This window comes from Lacerta agilis, chromosome 8, assembly GCF_009819535.1.
Source record: "Lacerta agilis isolate rLacAgi1 chromosome 8, rLacAgi1.pri, whole genome shotgun sequence".
Lineage (NCBI taxonomy): Eukaryota > Metazoa > Chordata > Lepidosauria > Squamata > Lacertidae > Lacerta > Lacerta agilis.
This window is the reverse complement of record NC_046319.1, coordinates 21,594,896-21,615,001: the sequence shown is the minus strand read 5'-3', so window position 1 is coordinate 21,615,001 and position 20,106 is coordinate 21,594,896. Positions and strand designations below refer to the sequence as shown.

General features: G+C 47.2%; 1 protein-coding gene across 1 annotated transcript in view; it reads right to left on the bottom strand.

Annotated features, from left to right (window-relative positions):
* LOC117050712 (kazrin-like) overlaps positions 1–20,106 on the bottom strand; it is a 194,076-nt gene that overhangs the window by 107,447 nt on the left and 66,523 nt on the right. The gene's annotated exons all lie outside the window — the stretch shown is intronic.

Here is a 20,106-nt window from a genome sequence, read left to right as displayed (position 1 = left end):
AAAAGATAACAGGGCGGAGGCATTTAAACGGCAAAAAAGGATACCGAAACTTGCAAACACTCCCCCTCCACAGGCCTGGTGGCTAATGGAATGGAAATACATAACGTAATTTCCCTGCCCCTGGAAGGCTCGGCTGGTTGTAGCATGCCCTGGAACCACCAGCCACCATTATTCATGCAAACAATTACACTTAATTTCCTTTACGTTTGGCAGGTTAGTAGTCAGAAAGGAACAGGGGAAACACAGGGAAGTGGGAGACTCAGCACCAAGTTGTTCTGTTTAATTCACAGCCCTTTTCTTAAGAAACTTGCAACATGATGAAAGTGGTGATGGCACGGAAAGCATTTTCTTGAAAGGATTTTAAAGTTGAAGAGAGACACGGAAAAACTCAACGTTTTCCTCTGCAAAGTCTGATGCTTCCTATTCGTCATCTTTGGCATTTGATGATATTTTTCTGCTTGAACGCCTTCACTATTTGACATGCAATGGCATCTGGGATTCTGACTGAATTATCTGATTGCTGGAATGCAATGGTGTCTAGCATCTAATCATGTTTGATGGGCTTTGGTGTCTGGCATGCAAAGACATTGCATACTCTGAGCAAATTATTTAACAAGCTCGTCTCTGACCACAACTGACATCTTGATAAGGTTTCATAGCTGACACCTCTTTTGCCTCCAACCTCATCCGCCACTGGCATATGGCCCTCAGAAGGTTGCCCAGAAAGGAATGTGGCCCTCGAGCAGGGGAAAGTTATCCATCCCTGCTCAACGGAGTGAATCATGTGGCTGATTTTGCCACTATTACAGGCTGGAGAGGAAGGGGTTGCTGGCAGGGTTGCGATGTGAGACTTGGGGTGCAGGCAGCCCCTCCAGGCACCCTGTAAACAAGAGGGCTCAAAGAATTGTGGGAAGCTGATATCCAACGGACTATTTCTGATGGGGCATAGGCAGCTTTGTGGCACCATTGTTTTCACAATTCCTTATTACCTTGAAGAGGAGGACAACATCTCGGTACATTGATACATCTGTGGTGGGAGTGCCCAAAAGCCAGGGCTCGCCCCCCCCAGCTGGAACTCAGTTCTAGCACCTCTCAGGTGGGCACCATTGCCATTATAAGAGGAGTTCATGTTGAGTTCCAGCACCTCTTTTTCTGGTGTAATAGTGCTGCCACAAGCTCGGAAATTTTGACAGAAAGTTTTTGCAACCCTTGCTGATCTCCATCACAGAGATATTGAAACAGGGTTAGCTGTGCTCTCCTTTCAGGGATTTCCCAGGTAAGAATCTGATAAACCACCTCCTTGTGGAAGCATGCATGGAGCTGGGGTGACACTGGAAAGATGCCGACAGCTGTACAAGATGCAAGAGGGTATGGTACTTGGCATTGACTGATAAACTTGCATGGCGCTATGGAGTGATGCATGGAGGGGGGGGAACAGGAGCCTTTCAACGCTGATTGGTTTATCTTTATTTCTTTTATTAACTGTCCCTTAGAGGAATCTAGACACCCCCTGTAACTCATGCACCTTTTGGCCATGGTTATTGAACTTAACGTACTTCTATTATTTTCTGCCTTTTACACATCATGACTGTATTTTGCTTTCTTCTTGGTGACCAATGCCTGTTATTTGTAGTTTGCATTGCTTCATGGGTTGTTTTTTCCCCTGAATACAGATTATATTATATAAGGGCAGGGGGAGGACAGGAGATCTGCCCCCCTGCCTTTGGCCCCTGGCCTAGCATTGCCTCTGGCATTACTTTGGTTCCTCCTGTTTTCCCTTCCTTGCCTAAAGGGATGTGTCTGAGTGTAGAGCCATTTGGGGGGGGGGGAGATCGATTCTGCGCAGCCTAGCAACATTAATGACCGTAAGTGATTAGCAGCCCAGGCATGAGCTGAACCAGTGACCTGCAGCAGAAAGCCTCCATATCCCATTACAAACCCCCTGAGCTGCCCACTCCCTCGTTTAATTTCAAGCCAAACCTTTTGCCCTTCCTCCTTAATCTTCCCAGTCCCGTTAAAACACTCCCTCAATTACAATTTTCACTGTTGTCACCGCTCTCGACGGCTTCCAGCCACCTCAATTATTATCCTCCCGCTCCTGCTCTCAAAGCCGGGTTGCCCGTAGCTCTGCAAATCCTTGTGGCGAGCCTGTTTGTAGTCGTTTGGGTTATTTGCAAAAAAAGAGGGAAAGTGCAAGCAAATAGGCACTCCTCAGAGTGCAAAGGCTTCCAGCGAAGGGCAGCTAGAAGCAGTGCCTTATTCCAACCAGTAGACTATCAGAGAATTGTAGAGTTGGAAGCTACCCGCAAAAGGCATCTAGTCCAACCCTTTGCAATGCAGGAATCACAACTAAAGACTTTTCTCTCTCTGCTCCTTCACATAGCTGGATGAGTTTCCCTTTCCCTGTTCTCTGATGTCTACCCAGCGCTTGGCTTCAAGACACGCAATTGTGCCTCTTATCTCCATGGAAGAGCAAAGATCACCCAGCTTCAAATTGGCATAGCAGCTTTCTTCAGCACAACCACCTACTCTCCCGGAGGGAAATGAAGTTGAATGACTAGCAGCTCCCTACCACTTCTGTAATCACTATAATTACACAGAAAATGATCGTCAGCTATAACGGATTAAAGTGTCTTTGAGGCGGGGGGAAGGCAAGGGTGTGTGTGTGTGTGTGTGTGTGTGTGTGTGTGTGTGTGGTGGTTGGTTTTTTTAAAAATCCTTTTAAATATGAACAGAACAGCAAACTGGGTCATTTTAAAAGACAAGCAAGACCACCATTCCTCAGTGTGGTGTAGTGGTTAAGAGTGGTAGACTCATAATCTGGTGAACTGGGTTCGTGTCTCCACTCCTCCACATGCAGCTGCTGGGTGACCTTGGGCTAGTCACACTTCTTTGAAGTCTCTCAGCCCCACTCACCTCACAGAGTGTTTGTTGTTGGGGAGGAAGGGAAAGGAGAATGTTAGCCGCTTTGAGGCTCCTTCGGGTAGTGAAAAGCGGGATATCAAATCCAAACTCTTCTCAGGGCTGGATCAGACATCACATTCAACGCACACTGTTGGAAGGCTTGTGACGGGCGAAATGAAGTCCTGCTTCACAGAGCAACGTAGTCAAACTCTGGGATTTTCTCTCACGAGAGGTCGTGATGGCCACCAGCTTGGATGGCTATAAAAGAGTAAATCGACCGAGAAGGTTCTCAACAGCGGCTAGCCACAATAGCTACGTGCGCCTTCCATCACTGGAGAGAGTGTGCAACCAGTTGTGGGAAACTTCTATCATGTCACCACCAGCGTTCGAAATTCGACATTTGCATTTTGCACCTGGCTATCAGCCACTTGCGACCAAGCGAAGATGCCCAGGTGCCAGGATGGCACCTGATGTCTCCACCATCTGGAGGCGCATGCCTGGGGATCCTTGGAACTCGACTAGTTTTCATAAACTAGCAATGCAACCTGTAGAATTCTATCTGTTATATTTTATCTGCGCAATCAAAACAAAATTCAGGAAACAAAACGTTGTATTGAAAAACAGGGCTTTCGAGCTGTCTGGCCCCCCAAATGGCAACTAGGCATTCCTTATTGGCAACCCTAACCTTGGTTTGAGGAGCCATTTGGTGCCTAGCTTATATATCTGAGTTTCTAACCCACTAACTTTCCTTTTTTCCTCGTAGGGGAGTCGCTCCATCCCCTTGATCTTTTTGGTTGCTCTCCACGTGGTGAGGAAAATTATAGTACCTGGGGTCTCAGGTGGCCTCCAGCTCATTGCTGAGGCAACCCCTTCCAAGGTTCAGCCAGCAGGATCCCTGGGAGCTGACTAGGCCCTGCCATGTTTAGAAGACTCACCTAAAACTTTTGCCTGACCGGACTTGGCCTGTACTCTACCTGCACTGCTCCTGAGAGGCCAAGGCCCAGCAAGATAGAATACCTTTTAGATATATAGCAAGCCCGCAACAAACTGGTGTGTGTGTGTGTGTGTGTGTGTGTGTGTGTGTGTGTGTGTCATGTTCTGAGGATAGTGCATGAAGCAGGCTTCCTCAAACTCAGCCCTCAAGATGTTTTGAGACTACAATTCCCATCATCCCTGACCACTGGTCCTACTAGCTAGGGATCATGGGAGTTGTAGGCCAAAAACATCTGGAGGGCTGAGTTTGAGGAAGCCTGGCATAAAGCCAAAATTGCATATACAGTGGTTGTTGTTGTTCAGTCGTTCAGTCGTGTCCGACTCTTCGTGACCCCATGGACCAGAGCACGCCAGGCACGCCTATCCTTCACTGCCTCTCGCAGTTTGGCCAAACTCATGTTAGTAGCTTCGAGAACACTGTCCAACCATCTCATCCTCTGTCGAGGTATACAGTGGTACCTCGGGTTAAGAACTTAATTCGTTCCGGAGGTCCGTTCTTAACCTGAAACTGTTCTTAACCTGAGGTACCACTTTAGCTAATGGGGCCTCCCGCTGCCGCCGCGCTGCCAGAGCACAATTTCTGTTCTCATCCTGAAGCAAAGTTCTTAACCTGAAGAGTTCCTTCTGGGTTAGCGGAGTCTGTAACCTGAAGAGTATGTAACCTGAGGTACCACTGTAGTCAAACACATTGAGTGTAATGGCATGTGAGATTGCCAAAGGCCCCCCCTCCCCCGGACACCTGTTCCCTTCATTTTTTTATTTTAACTGCCAAGCACGTAAACTTGAATGACCACAACTTAAATGCACCTATGTTGCGGGTCTATGGTACACTAATAAATATCCTTGCAAGAGCTCTTTAAAGTCCCCCACCTTCTCCTCCACACGGTTGGCTCCTTGGGTTGCCATTATAGGAGACAATTTTTGTGCTAGCAGAAACCTCTCTTTCCCTAGGCATCTGATGGGAGTGTGATAAATGCTTATTGCTTCCCCCACCCACCCACCCACCCCCCGCAGTTGAAGTTTCACAGACAATGTTTATGGGATATTGTAATGGTTTTATTGTAATGTGTTCATTTTGGGTTTTTTGTGTTATGCCTTTGGCTCTTAACTTTTTGTAAGTCACTTAGGCTCTTTTTTTGAGGGGGGGGGAGAGAGAAATAATACCTACGGCAATAATTTCTCCTGTATAATTTTGCTTTTACACAACAGGTACTAAAACTGGAACGATACAGAGAAGAGTAGCATAATATTAAACAGATATCTAGTCTTGTACATGTGTCTACAGGCAGGAAAAATAAAAGACATATTCAAAAGGAAAAGGAGAATAATCCAGGGATGAGGCTTTTTCACCTTTGTGTGGCTTTTTGTTTATTTAGAAATATTTGCAAACTATTTAATCCAGGGGTCAGGAAACTTTTTCAGCAGGGGGCCGGTCCACCGTCCCTCAGACCTTGTGGGGGGCCGGACTATATTCGTGGGGCATAGAACAAATTTCTATGCCCCACAAATAACCCAGAGATGCATTTTTAATAAAAGGACACATTCTACTCATGTAAAAACACCAGGCAGGCCCCACAAATAACCCAGAGATGCATTTTTAATAAAAGGACACATTCTACTCATGTAAAAACACACTGATTCCTGGACCGTCCGTGGGCCAGATTTAGAAGGTGATTGGGTCGCATCCGGCCCCCGGGCCTTAGTTTGGGGACCCCTGGATTAATCTCTAAGCTGTGCACTTAATCAACTCATAGATAAAATACTGCTAAAACCTACAGGACATGTAAACAACAAGCACCAACATCCAGTGAAAAGGAGTGGCAAGGACTCCATATGGCACACAGGGTAATTATCATTAAAACACAGGGAAAATTTTAGCGAAACCTTTGAAATGAGTATGCGTAACTAGATCACAGTACGTCTGTGTACGCTTGCTGAAACAAAAAGCTACTCAGCAGGCACATGAAACAATATGGCAAGGACCCTCCCTAACATCAACAGGCAGGGAGTTCCAAAGGAAGCTGAACGATTGACTCGTCACAAATGGGAAACACGGCGTGGCACTTGGAAAAGGGAAAGTTCCACAGATCGAAGTGGTTCAAGGACCACGCAGGGGACAATGCCCAAAGTAAACTGAGCAATCCTAAGCCATTAAGTGCTTCAGATACCAATGGTAAAGGAACACCTTAAATCTGGCCTGGTAACAAATCAGCAGCCAGTAGGGTGGTATCTGGTTCTCAACATCACGATATATCAGCAGCTAAACATCGCAATATACTGACATATCATAAAGTCTGAAATAAGGATGGAGCTATGTAGAGGCATTGGCTGGCTTCTGTCTCCCCCCCCCCTTGTGATTTTTGTATAGCGCACGCACACACACACATCATGATTTGCGATATATTGCCAGGTCAAAAATTATGAAACCGATACCATGGTAAGGACTTCAAACCGGTTTCGGACGAAATATCAATATATCTCCCAGCCCCAGCAGCCGATGCAGATCTTTGGGGTCTGCTGATAGGATCTCACTCCTGCTAGCAATCGTGCTGCAGTTTCTGGATAAACTGCGAGAGAAGCACCACACAGAGTGTGTTGAAGTGATCTATTCTTGAAGTTACCAGTGCCTGAACTGCTGTGGTCAATGTATCCCAGTCCAGGAACGGTCAAAGCTTTTGTACAAGCCAGAACAAAAAAAACAACAACACCAAAACTTTCTTTCCCAAACAGCTACCAAATAAACACCAAGACAGGAACGAAGCATAAAGATTACCCTACGTGGCTTCATCATCCAAAAGAAAATTAACAGGCAGCTGCGGGTGAGGATCAATAGCCACCAGCCCAGAATATCAGATACACTGCTGCCCTCCGGCAGTGTCACCGTTGTTCAATATCACAAGACCAGTGCAAATTGATTCCTCCTCTGCTTCTTCATGTTCTACTTTATTTTACAATTTAAAGTTAATTTGCATCGAGCCAATGCGCTGGGAGGGCGCATCAAAGGACCTTTCGACTCTTTAATTTTCACAGCCGCCGAGCATTCTTATGCAAGCGACTCCCCCTCGTCAAATGCAACATGGAATCGCAGGAATGTAAGCACATGAAAGGAGCCCTGCTGGAATAGGCCAAAGGTTCGTCTAGTGCAGCATCCTGCATCCCACAGTGGGCTACAAGATGTCTCTGGGAATCTCACGAACAGGGAGAGAATGTAGGCAACAGATCTCAGCCTTCAGAGATAAACTTGCCAGGAGCACAGAGGTTCCTTAAGAGCCACCAGGGGGTCTAATTCTCTTTTGAAGTCATCAGAGCTGATGAATACCACCGTATCATGAGGCAGCGAGTTCCATAAGCTGACCATGTGCTACATGAAGAAGTACTTTGGGGGTCTGGGAAGGGGTCTGTCAAGAATCACCTGCCCTTCAGTTTAATTAGATGGCTCCAAGTCCTAGCATTCTGAAAGAGTAAGGATACTGTTGCTGATATGCTCACTACAAACCACACATCCTTTTATAAGCCTCTGTCCAAGGGGTGGGGAATCTGCATCTCTCCAGTTGATATTAGATTACAACTCCCATGTGTGACTTTCCTGTCACAATGTCAGGCTTCAGGGAATCGGCTTCCTCCTCCCCCTTTGGCAGTAGATAAGCAGAACAGTGAGAAAGGAGTCTCTTACCGGTGAGAAACTTTAATGATCACACCGAGAGAACAAAGAATCCATTCCTCGGAATGAAGGTGTTCCCAATTAAGGGTTCCACCACCCACTTCCTCCCTAGTCACCCACGTCTTCTAACCTGATCTCTCAACCACTGTGCTTTCTGTGGTGCCACCTTATTTGCTCTTATTGACCTTGGGCTGAGCGAATGAACACTTTCAAGCGACAGTGAGCCTGTTAACTCTCTCTCTCTCCCACTTCTCCTCCCAGCTGTTCCCCATCTAGTACTTCCCAGCTTCTGACTTCTGAACTATGTCCCTCTGCAAACCCCTGTTCCAAATCCATACTGTCCTCATGCTCCTGGGAAGATTCAGGATCCTGATCAGGAGCAGGGGGAGGGGGGGAAGGGGAGGCTCCCATCATTCCTCCTCAGTGCAGCCCTCCTCAGCACGGTCCCTGACACCCAAAGACTGGGGTGTTCGATAAAATCCGCAGCAGGAGTGGGAAACTATTTCCAACGCCAGGGGCTCATTTCCCCCATGGAAAACCCACTGGAGCCAGTGGAAAAAAGTGAGTGCAAGAAAGAATTGTGACGCCAACCTTTGTACAATAGGCTACCTGTCTGCCACAGGATGCACAAAGACCTCCACCCTCCAATCAGACCAGGGTGGTGTAGAGTGGGACCAATGAGAAGGTGTGCCCAGGGGGGAGATGAATCAGAGGATCCTAGAACTGTAGAGTTGGAAGGAACCCTGAGGGTCATCTAGCCCAACCCTCTGCAGTGCAAGAACTTCAACCAAAGAATCCCTGACCAATGGCCACCCAAACTCTGCTTAAAAACCTCCAAAGAAGGAGAGCCCACCACCTTCCGAGGGAGTCCGCTCCACCGTCAAAGAGCTCTTAGCACCAGAAAGTTCTTCCTGATGTTTAGTCAGAATCTCCTTCCTTGGAATTTGGATCCAGGTGTGTCTCTGGGTAAAGAGGCTTGGAGGACCACGTTGGATTTCTGGGGCTGAGGTTCCCACACTGATCTAGAGTGCCACCTCTCCTCTGTCATACTCCACCTCAGTCATCTTCCCCAGCTCCAGGGCTTTAGCTTACCATCTTAGGCAGAGGAGGGAACCTCAGCCCCAAGGATGAATGTGGTCTTCCAAGACCCAACTTTGTCTATGTTCTCTTCTGCTCAGCTTTCCAGGGCCCACACACCAGCAGCAGGCAGGGCAAAAGGCAGAGGTGGGATCAGCAATGAATATAAGCCCCATCTTTGTTCAGAAAGGTAGTTTCAAACGATAGAATGTAAGGGACCCCTGGGGTCATCTAGTTCAACCCCTGCAATGCAGGGATCTTTGGCCCAACGTGGGGCTCAAACCCACAACTCTGAGATTAAGAGTCTCATGCTCTGCCGACTGAGCTGTCTCCCAGATTCCTTCACACCCATCTACCTCCTCCATCCATGTGGGCGAGAGGCATGAGCAGAGTTGTTGGACGCATTCCAGCCTGGCAAAAACACCCAAACCAGCCGAAAAGCAGGACCTGGAAAGAGTCCTGGGGGGCAGAGAGAGAGAGAGGCCTAGAGGGCCACAGTCTGCTCTAGTCGCTAACCAGAGCTCTCAAGTGAAAACAGCAGATGAATTTCTCAGTGGCAGCACATGTTAAATGTCCACCTCTTCGATGCCTGCCTGCCAATCTCACATCACTTCACCGGCGTGTTACAACCAAATTAGCCCACTGAAGCATCTGCTGTGGCGGCCCATTTGGCGACTGGCCTATTCCAGTCATTACAGGCGATTAAAAACGTCACACTGTATTCGCTGCCATGCAAATTGCAGCCCCTGAGAGGAGTTGTCCATTAGATCAAATTTGCGAATCTTAATTTTAAAAAAGTGTGTCTAAATGATCCAACGTATGCCGGGGGTAGCAACAACCTCTCTCCCCCCCCCCAAGTGCCGGATCCTGTAAGAAGATCAGAAGAGCTCTGCTGGACCAGGCCAATGGTCCATCTGTTCTCACGGTGGCCAACCAGACGCCTGTGGGAAACTAGCAAGCAGGGTCCAATAGCAAGAGCCCTCTCCCCTCCTTGGGGTTTCCAGCAACTGATGTCGGGAAGCACTGCTGTCTCCAACTGCGGAGGCAGAGCACAGCCATCATGGCTAGTGGCCATTGGTAGCCCTCTGTCCTAATTCTCCTTTAAAGCCATCTAAGTTCATGGCCATCACTGCCTCCTGCGGGGGTGAGTTCCACAGTTTAACTATCTCCCATCCCACAGGGAGCTCTGAGGATTGCAGCTCAGTGAGGGGCACCCTGCATCTCTCTTGCTGAGGACATTCAAAAACAGCATTTCTCTGGATAATCTTGCAGTTAATTAACTGGGAGATACCTTCCAGTTTATTCTAGTTCTGTGCTGAAATTAGCCCTACAATTATTTCACCTCTGAAGGAAGCTTATTAAAGTGATTTCTTAATTTTTATATGGAGTGCCAGTTTTCACTCCCTCTGCATTACCAAGGTCTATACGAACCTTGACTGCAACAAGGCAAGCTCAGTGTGACTGAATATATATACAATGGCATGAAGATTCTTCATGTGTGCTGCCGTTTTGCTGGTGCATGCCTGCATATGGGAGCATGGCCAAAATGCTTCAAACCCCCACCAAATGTAGCAATATGAACCATTGCGGGTGTGGGGGACTCCCTGGTCCTGAATGGGGTAACTGTGCCCCTGAAGGACCAGGTGCACAGCCTGGGAGTCATTTTGGACTCACAGCTGTCCATGGAGGCGCAGGTTAATTCTGTGTCCAGGGCGGCTGTCTACCAGCTCCATCTGGTACGCAGGCTGAGACCCTCCCTACCCACAGACTGTCTCTCCAGAGTGGTGCATGCTCTGGTTATCTCCTGCTTCGACTACTGCCATGCGCTACCTTTGGGGCTAACGGGGTGAGCTCCCATTGCTTGGCCCCAACTCCTGCGCACCTAGCAGTTCGAAAGCACGTCAAAGTGCCAGTGTGGTGTAGTGGTTAAGAGCGGTAGACTCATTATCTGGGGAACCGGGTTCGCGTCTCCACTCCTCCACATGCAGCTGGTGGGTGACCTTGGGCTAGTCACACTTCTCTGAAGTCTCTCAGCCCCACTCACCTCACAGAGTGTTTGTTGTGGGGGAGGAAGGGAAAGGAGAATGTTAGCCGCTTTGAGACTCCTTCGGGTAGTGAAAAGCGGGATATCAAATCCAAACTCCTCCTCCTCCTCCTCTTCTTCTTCTTCTTCTTCTTCTTCTTCTTCTTCTTCTTCTTCTTCTCTGGTGGGAAGGTAAATGCCATTTCCGTGCGCTGCTCTGGTTTGGCAGAAGCGGCTTAGTCATGCTGGCCACATGACCCGGAAGATGTACGCCGGCTCCCTCGGCCAGTAAAGCAAGATGAGCGCTGCAACCCCAGAGTCGTCCGCGACTGGACCTAATGGTCAGGGGTCCCTTTACCTTTACCTTTAGTATGCCGCTAACAACAGCAAAACCATGTATTGCACAAAATATAGAAAAATAAAGGTTCCCCTACTGTAACTGATGGATTAAGGGAAACTGGCAAACTATCTTAACGATAAAAGTTACATATAAGAGAAATGCAATATATAATAATCAAGAAAACCGAAATTTTTGAGAGGTGGCCCTTGTTTTCAAATCTCTGGAAAAATAATGTTAATTATGGCATTTTTCCTTTTAATTTATTCACGGCACTGTAGGATTTGTTTTGTTTTGTTGTCTTTTCCCCTGCTGCACACGCTCTCTCCTCTTTGATTCCTTTTCCCGATACACGATGGTTTTGGCTACAGATTGCACAAATAATACAGCATAATATTAGTAACATCATTTTAAAATGTAAGTGGACCGAACAAAATCTTTGAGCCCTGCTGGACAAGGTCCAAACACTCCATTTAGTTCAGCATCCTATTTCAATGATGGCCAGTAAGATGCTTACGGGATGTCCCAGAGAGCAAGGTGTCTGAAACAATCGCCCTCTTTTGTGGCCAGCTCCTGGCATCTGGTATTCAGGAGTACACTTGCTTCTGGACATGGGAATTCCACTTGGTATCATGGCTACCGAGTCTCCATAGAGGTGCCCTCCATGATGCTGAACGATCCTGTTATTACACTCGCTGCAGTTAGAAATTAGCTGCACTTGCTTATAAATGTCTGAAACAGTCAAGGGGGGGGGGGAAAGACAATAACCCCAAAATAAACACAAGGCAATCATGTCAAACCTAGTTCTCTTAAACTCTGCAATTACGCGTGACGTTTGGTAAACTGCCACGCTGTGATCCGCCGTATCCCTCCTCCGCTCATTTCTCCTTGGCAATCAGCCTGCTGCGCCGCTACACGGACCGGACACCCTCTTCCTGCTCTGTACAAGAGCTGATGTGATTACAATCAGCCTCCTTTATTCTCATAAACGCACAATCATGGCAGATCAGCAGCACAAACGCCCCAGAAGCCGAAGGAACGTGCTCGTTCATGCAGCTCCGAGAGAAATTTCACGTTTCTAAAGGAAGCGAACTTGACGAACCGTGCGTTCGCAACCTGAAGCAGAAACCGGTTTGAACAGAGAAGTGGTCTTCTAGCATCTCTTGGGCTCCTCCGCCCAAAAGGGAATGGTGTAAAATAATAATAATAATAATAATAATAATAATAATAATAATAATAATGCTCCTCTGCATTATCATCTCTACACCACTTGTTGCAAATGAACCATGGCGTGCAATCTGTGTATATATGCAAGGAAACGTGGAACTGGAAGCAATTCTCTTGTGTTAGCTATGGATGGTGAATTACTACTCCTACTACTACCAGTGGGACGCAGGTGGCACTGTGGGTTAAACCACAGAGCCTAGGGCTTGCTGATCAGAATGTCGTCGGTTCGAATCCCGCTGCTCGGTCCCAGCTCCTGCCAACCTAGCAGTTCGAAAGCATGTCAAAGTGCAAGTAGATAAATAGGTACCACTCTGGTGGGAAGGTACCATAAATGGCATTTCCGTGTGCTGCTCTGGTTCGCCAGAAGCAGCTTAGTCATGCTGGCCACATGAGCCAGAAGCTGTACGCTGGCTCCCTCGGCCAATAAAGCAAGATGAGTGCCGCAACCCCAGAGTCATCCGCGACTGGACCTAATGATCAGGGGTCCCTTTAGTGTAGTGGAAGCGGTAGTGGAGGCATTGCCACTAAGATCAGACTTGCAAAAAATGATTTTCAACTGGCATTTTAAGCAAGCTTTTTGGGTGTCAGAGTTATCTTTGCATCTCTTTCTTAACTTCACTACACATCACTTAGAAATTATGGGATTAACAGACCCTCCAAGTGTCCCTAATGTCCAGGGACGGTCCCAAATTTATAGAAGCTGTCCCGGTTTCTGATTTAATCCCAAAATGTCCTGCTTTTCCTTAGGATGTCCCTATTCAAATCATAGAAATGTTGGAAGGTGTGGAGTTATGTGATTCCAGAGTGAAGCAGATGATACAACCTTCAGAAGACATCTGAAGGCAGCCCTGTATCCCTATACATTTTTTAAAAGTTTGTTGTTTTATTATGTTTTTATATATGTTGAAAGCTGCCCAGAGTGGTCAGATGGGTGGGATGATGATGATGACGATGATGATGATGTTGTTGATGATGAAATAGGACGTCTTATAAATTGTTGCAATAAATAAATGCCCCCTCTTTTTAAAACCTTCTCCAGACTGATAAAGCTCTTTAACTCATTCCCTACTGGACTTGTTTTCCATCCTTGCCAACCTACACTGGACCACGTTCTCTGGGTCTAATAAAGCCTCCAGGTTTCTGAATCTAGGGAAACCCATTCGATTCCCAAGTCCCAACACTTTCCCCTCAGGAAATATGGGGCAGACTGAGTTAACATTTACTTTTCATTTTCTCAGCCGTCTCCCTTTCTTGGTGCTTAAACTAGGAACGCTAAGAAGCTTCCGTAAGAGCTGTGCTTGTGCTAGCTAGCAAGACTGTTCCCACCGAGAAGCCCCGCAACTTCAGACAATTGCACATAGTACCATAATCCGAGAAGGCATTTTCGGGTAGGCAAACATGGGAGACGAAACAGCCTTCAAATTGTAAAGGTTATCAAAACAGAAGAAATCTGACAAACACCATTTTTTTTACTGTGTCCCTTGTAAATACCAAGTGGTAAAACCATCCATCTGGAAAGGGAGAAAGATTATATATTCTTTCAGGAGCAATAAATCAAAGGCTGTAATGGACATTTGCATTGCTTTGTCTTGTCCTTTCTGTAACTTTAACTGGGTTTTAAGTGGTGTAATGACAAACTAGCAGGGTAGAGAAACTCAGGCCCACCTCAAGCCTTTTCATCAGGCTATTGGGGTTTCCCTCAGGCCACGTCCCCTTTGCCATGGCCACACCCACACTGGCCCTGCTTGGCACCTCCCCCCTTGTTTGTTTTTGCCTAGCTCAGAGGTTCCCAAACGTATTTCGCCTACCGCCCCCTTAAAAATATAACAATAATTACTCAGTGCCTCCCTGGAAATCTGCCTTCTTTAAGCAAACAAAGATGCAGTGACAAATTCGTGCTCTTTTACGTATATCTATATTTCTCCCTATGTCCTACAACATAGTAAAGAAAGATGTTGTTGTAAATAAGACACCTTGAAACTTGAAATTATAATTTTTTTTTAAAATCAACCACAGCAACATTCGCATTACACACAGAAAATTAAGATACAGTCGTACCTCGGGTTACGTATGCTCCGGGTTGCGTACTTTTTGGGTTATGAACTCCGCTAACCTGGAAGCGCAACCCGACGCACGTGCGTGATTTGTGCATGTGCAGAGCGTTTTTTTGTTGTTTTTTTCCGGTCTGCACATGCACAGAATGAATTGTTCAGGTTACGTCCTTTTTGGGTTATGTACTGTAACCCAGAACGGATTAAGTACGTAACCCGGGGTACCACTGTAATGAAGGATAATGCAGTCGTACCTTGGTTCTCGAATGTAATCCTAACTGGAAGTCCATTCGACTTCTGAAAACATTCAAAAACCAAGGCGTGGCTTCCGGTTGGCTGCAGGAGCTTCCTGCGTGCACTCAATCGGAAGCTGCGACGGACGTTTGGGTTGCAAAGAACGTTCAAAAACCAGAACACTTCTGGGTTTTTGGCGTTCGGGAGCCAAAACGTATGGCTACCAATGCGTTCAAGAACAAAGGTATGACTGTATTAAAATAACAATTATGAACAACATTTAAAATAATCCTAATGAGAAGGACAAACCTGGTGTGCTGCTATCAATGTTCGGCTCTCTTTTCGTCAGCAGCATTCTTAAATCACCGCGATAGCTATCTGAAGCTGGGTTTCTTTTTTTTTGGTTCACCCAAGCCCTGGAAAACCCCTCGCCTCCAGCCCAACCGCTAGTTCCAGGGGATGCATTGTCGCCATCCTGCAACGGCGCCTGACCTGGTGGCAAGCGTCATTACACACAACAGATGAAACATGTACGGTGTTTCATTTCCCCCCCTTCTCTTTTCTCCTTTCTTTTTGTTTCCACCGCCCCTTGTTTTCATTCAACACCCCCAAATTGCACCCAAGACTACCACTGTTCCCCCACATCGTTCCAGCACCACCACCCCCAGTGGTAGGTATTGCCCACCTTGGGAAACACTGGCCTAGCTGGAATGCGTCCTTGAACTCTGATAATACCTCTTGCTTGCCTCGGCGGAGGATGTGTGAATGTGAATATAAACTGTCCTGGTGTACAAAGCTAAGATTCAAAGCACGTCTTGCTGTGCACACTTTTGCCTCTGTCCCCTCCCACAACTGCTATGTACCCCCCACCCAGGAACATGGCAACCCCTCCCTTTCACACCTTCAGCATTCAGTCTGGGGGAACGTATATGCAACACAGCCTGCAAAAATCATAAGGGTGAAAAAGAGAACGAACCTGACAGATCCTTTCTGCATCATTTTAAAGGCTGAACGCAAGAGCTCCTGAGGCAATTCCTTTCTCCTCCTTACATTACAAAGGCTAGCTTAATTTAACAGGTTATAAAGTTCCACTGTTTTCTGACTATCAACTTTTATTGTATGTCATAAATTTTTTTCCTAATGAGATATAAATCGATGAGAGAGACACATTATCATAAAGACAGCTTGGTTTCGCCATTTGCAAACTACAGCATCAAGGATCTGTCTGTCTGTCTATCTGTCTCCAATAACAACCGAAAATAATTCGAAAGAAGGTAGGGTAAAATATACCCCATGGTAATAATGTTATCATCATTTAGCTCGAGTTCGGCAGCAGCGAACAGTACTGAAATGAATAAGCTCCCCCCAAAATTCATCTCCCTAAATTTTTTGATGTTGAATATTCCCTGGGTAGTCTCTGAGCCAGGGTAGCCGGAGTGGTACCTTTCAGAGGGTCTTGGGAGTCCAGCTCACATCACCATCAGCCAGAGTAGTCAGTGGTCAGAGGTGATGGTAATTGTGATCCAACAACACTTAGAGGCAACACAAATATCTTAAGTTTTTCCTTTCTCATCTTTGAGCAAGTTTGACCACCAAGGCTGATCTCAGAGACACTATTCTAAATTCTTCTGCCATAAGCAGGAGGCTGCTTTCAGTCACTTAAATGAACATTGCCAATGTTTGAGCATTTCAATGCTAGAAAAACTTCTGGATTTTCTGTTGCTATCATTAATATTTCAACTCGCTTTGTTATAGCTCATTATAACATGGAAGTTGCCACTGAGACCATATAACACCGGTCCTGAAAGACCTACACTGGCTCCCGGTACGTTTCCAAGCACAACTGAAAGTGTTGGTGCTGACCTTTAAAGCCCTAAATGGCCTCGGTCCAGTATACCTGAAGGAGCGCCTCCACCCCCATTGTTCAGCCTGGACATTGAGGTTCAGCTCTGAGGGCCTTCTGGCGGTTCCCTCACTGCGAGAAGCAAGGCTACAGGGAACCAGGCAGAGGGCCTTCTCGGTAGTGGCGCCCGCCCTGTGGAACGCCCTCCCATCAGATGTCAAGGAAATAAACAACTATCTGACTTTTAGAAGACATCTGAAGTTTTTAATATTTGATGTTTTATCGTGTTTTTAATATTCTGTTGGGAGTTGCCCAGAGTGGCTGGGGAAACACAACCAGATGGGTGGGGTATGCATAAACAAACACACAAACAAACTATTATTATTATTATTATTATTATTATTATTATTATTATTATTTCTGCTGCTAATGGCCTTAACCGAACAGTAGGGTGTGCACCCCGAAATAAACAAAAAAATGATGTTTGTGTTTGAAATCCAATGATACTCCATTTAACTATCTGAAATTATTATTTATATTCAGTACCATTTGATAAAGTGCAATGGCATTTCAGTATTTAACAGCCTTTGGTAACTGGAACGAGGGAATGAGGAAAAGCAGCCCAAACACTCCCTCCTGCAGAGGCTGATGGCCAACAGGGGGAGGGAGATGGCAGATGATGGAATGAGCTCCCATCCCAGCTGGAGTGGAGCCTCGGGGCCACCAGAGGGCACCCAGTGGCTCTCTGAAACAGGTGACGTGGGCATCTGACTGTTGTGCTCTGGTGTGCAGCAAGGAATGACTTCCATTGGAGCATAAGACCAGGAGAGGCCAGGTGAGGTTCAGTTGGGATGCTGGCTCATCCCATGAGAGGACTGGGATGGAAGGGCTCTCTGTCTGAAACCCTGGAGAGGTGCTGTCAGTCACAGCAGACAATACTGAGTCAGATAGACCAATAGTCTAAACTTGGATAAGGCAGCTCCCCATGTTCTGCCCTAACATCTATTTTCAGCCAATCTCTCTCTGCTCCAAACTTTGAATTCCGGTTCTTGCTTCAAATGGCAAGAAGAGAGATTGTAAGTTAACATTAGGGGAAAGTTTCTGACGGTAAGAGTTGCTCAACAACGGAACGGCCTCTCTCGGAAGGTGGTGGACTCTCCTTCATTGGAGGTTTTTACGCAGAGGTTGGGTGGCCATCTGTGATGGAAGCTGTAGCTGTGGTACCTGCATTGCAGGGGGTTGGGCTAGATGACCCTTGGGTGTACCTTCCAACTCTACAATTCTATGATTGTGTTGACCACAATGCCTCACCTGCAAGGCTTCACTTTCCCAAGAAGCCCTGGGCTTGAGTTTTAATAAAGGGGACCTGGGCGGATAAGAGAATTAGACCCAAACGTGGATAAACGTTCACCCCCCAAATGGAGATAACTAACCCTTAATTACTTTTTCAGTGCCCCCTCCCCAATTTTCCTCCCTCGTCCTTTTAGTCTCTTCCACTGTTTACCGATGCTAAAGACGAGCTTCTCTCGGGGCTTATTCACTCAACAGGACTGCCAGGGAAAACGTTAAGAAATTAATTTGGCCTACAGCAACATGTCAAAAATATGGGGGCGGGGGTTGAAAAGAGGGGAAATGTGGGGGGGGGGGGTAGGGGTTGGGGAGCCAACACAACAAAAGCCAGGATTCAGCTTTAACTAGAATGTCAGCTCAGTGGAATGCAGAATGTCAAGACGGGAGTAATGACAAGCAACTGCAAACTGGTTATTATCTACTCTTTCCATGGAAGGGGGGGGGTTTGAAAATAACAGCTCATTAGGAAACCCCCATGAGGTTAAAACAGCAGACATAGTAAAGGGGAGGGGGCAAGGGGGAGGAGAAAGAAGGTATTGTTTCTGGAAAAACATCTTCGGCAGCTCAGTGCATCTCATGGAAAACAGCTTGCTTCTTCTCCTAGACGAGGGCAATGTGAGGGAGGGGGGCCAAGACAGACGCAATGGGAGTGGGGGTAGGGAAGGAACACCCCACCACCACCACCACTGTGCTCACCAGCTTCCATCAAACCCCCACCTATGGCAAACTACCGCCTAACTACATCCAATATTTTGATTCTTCTGAAGGTGGTGGATTCTCCTTCCTTGGGGAGGCTGGAGGGTCACCTGTAGGGGATTCTTCAAATTGTGACTCCTGCATTCTGGGGGGGGGGAGGTTGGGCGGGTCACAGTTCTCTGGGGCAAATCACCTGTGATGGCTCTCGGAACTCAGCAGGGGCTCTCACCTCTGCACTCCGCTCGGAGGGAACTGTCTGGTCGGCTAATGCAGGAAAGCGTGTTGTGGTGTAGTGGTTAAGAGCAGTGGACTTGTAATCTGGAGAACCGGGTTCGCGTCTCCGCTCCTCCACATGCAGCTGCTGGGTGACCTTGGGCTAGTCACACTTCTCTGAAGTCTCTCAGCCCCACTCACCTCACAGAGTGTTTGTTGTGGGGGAGGAAGGGAAAGGAGAATGTTGGCCGCTTTGAGACTCCTTAGGGTAGTGATTAAGTGGGATATCAAATCCAAACTCTTCTTCTTCTTCTTCTACAGATGAAGGGTGGTATGCAAATTAAGTAAATAAATAGCAATAATAAAACAGGATTGCACCCTACATGGATCTCTGTGGTCTGATCTTACGTCCTTATCCCTTTTTTGCAGGTTCAGATAGGAGAAGTGCCCATCTGACAGGAAGGCTAAGGCAATATAATCGTGTGAGGGAACCTGTAACACAGCCTTCTCCAACCTGTTACCCTACAGGTGCTTGCACAATAAAGATAAAAAAGTAAGGTAAAGGAGCCCTGGATGGTTAAGTCCAGTCAAAGGCGACTATGGGGTTGTGGCGCTCATCTCGCTTTCAGGCCGAGGGAGCCAGCGTTTGTCCACAGACAGCTTTCCAGGTCATGTGGCCAGCATGACTAAACCGCTTCTGGTGCAACGGGACACCGTGACAGAAATCAGAGCACGCAGTAACGTCATTTACTTACCCACCGCGGCGGTACCTATTTATCTACTTGCACTGGCGTGCTTTCGAACTGCTAGGTTGGCAGAAGCTGGGACAGAGCAATGGGAGCTCGCCCTGTCACAGGGATGTGAACCATGGACCTTCAGATCGGCAAGCCCAAGAGGCTCAGTGGTTTAGACCACAGCGCCACCCGCAATCCGCTTGCACTATAACTTCTAGTCCGTTAGAGCAAATGGGGCACCCCTTCCCCATCTGCCTGCCTTCTTGCATAAGAACAGTTCAAGAGGAGGTAGCACTATTTGCCAGTTTTCTCCTTCTTGGTTCCTTGGTGCTGGCCTTGTAGAATTTGCAGCAAGGGCAGCAACAGAACTAAATTCAGCTGTTTCTGCCTGCTGTTGGCTCTGGCGCCACCTACTGCTGGTCTCCCTGCCTTCTGCCCTATCCGTCCCAACGGGCACAAGCCATCACTTAGAATGGAATAGCTTCTACTCATGCCAAAGGACTTCCCCTAGTCAGTGACAGCTGGGATAGCTCAGCTGGTAGAGCACGAGACTCTTAATCTCAGGGTCATGGGTTCAAGCCCCATGTTGGGCAAAAGATTCCTGCATTGCAGGGGGCTGGGTTAGATGACCCTTGCGGTCCCTTCCAGCTCTAAAATTCTATTTTATGATTCTACTGCTGTGCCCACCCAAATCTGCTCTGCAGTTCCCCCGCAACGCTTTCCCATTGTTATTGTCATTACAAGATGTGCATCACTTTGGGAG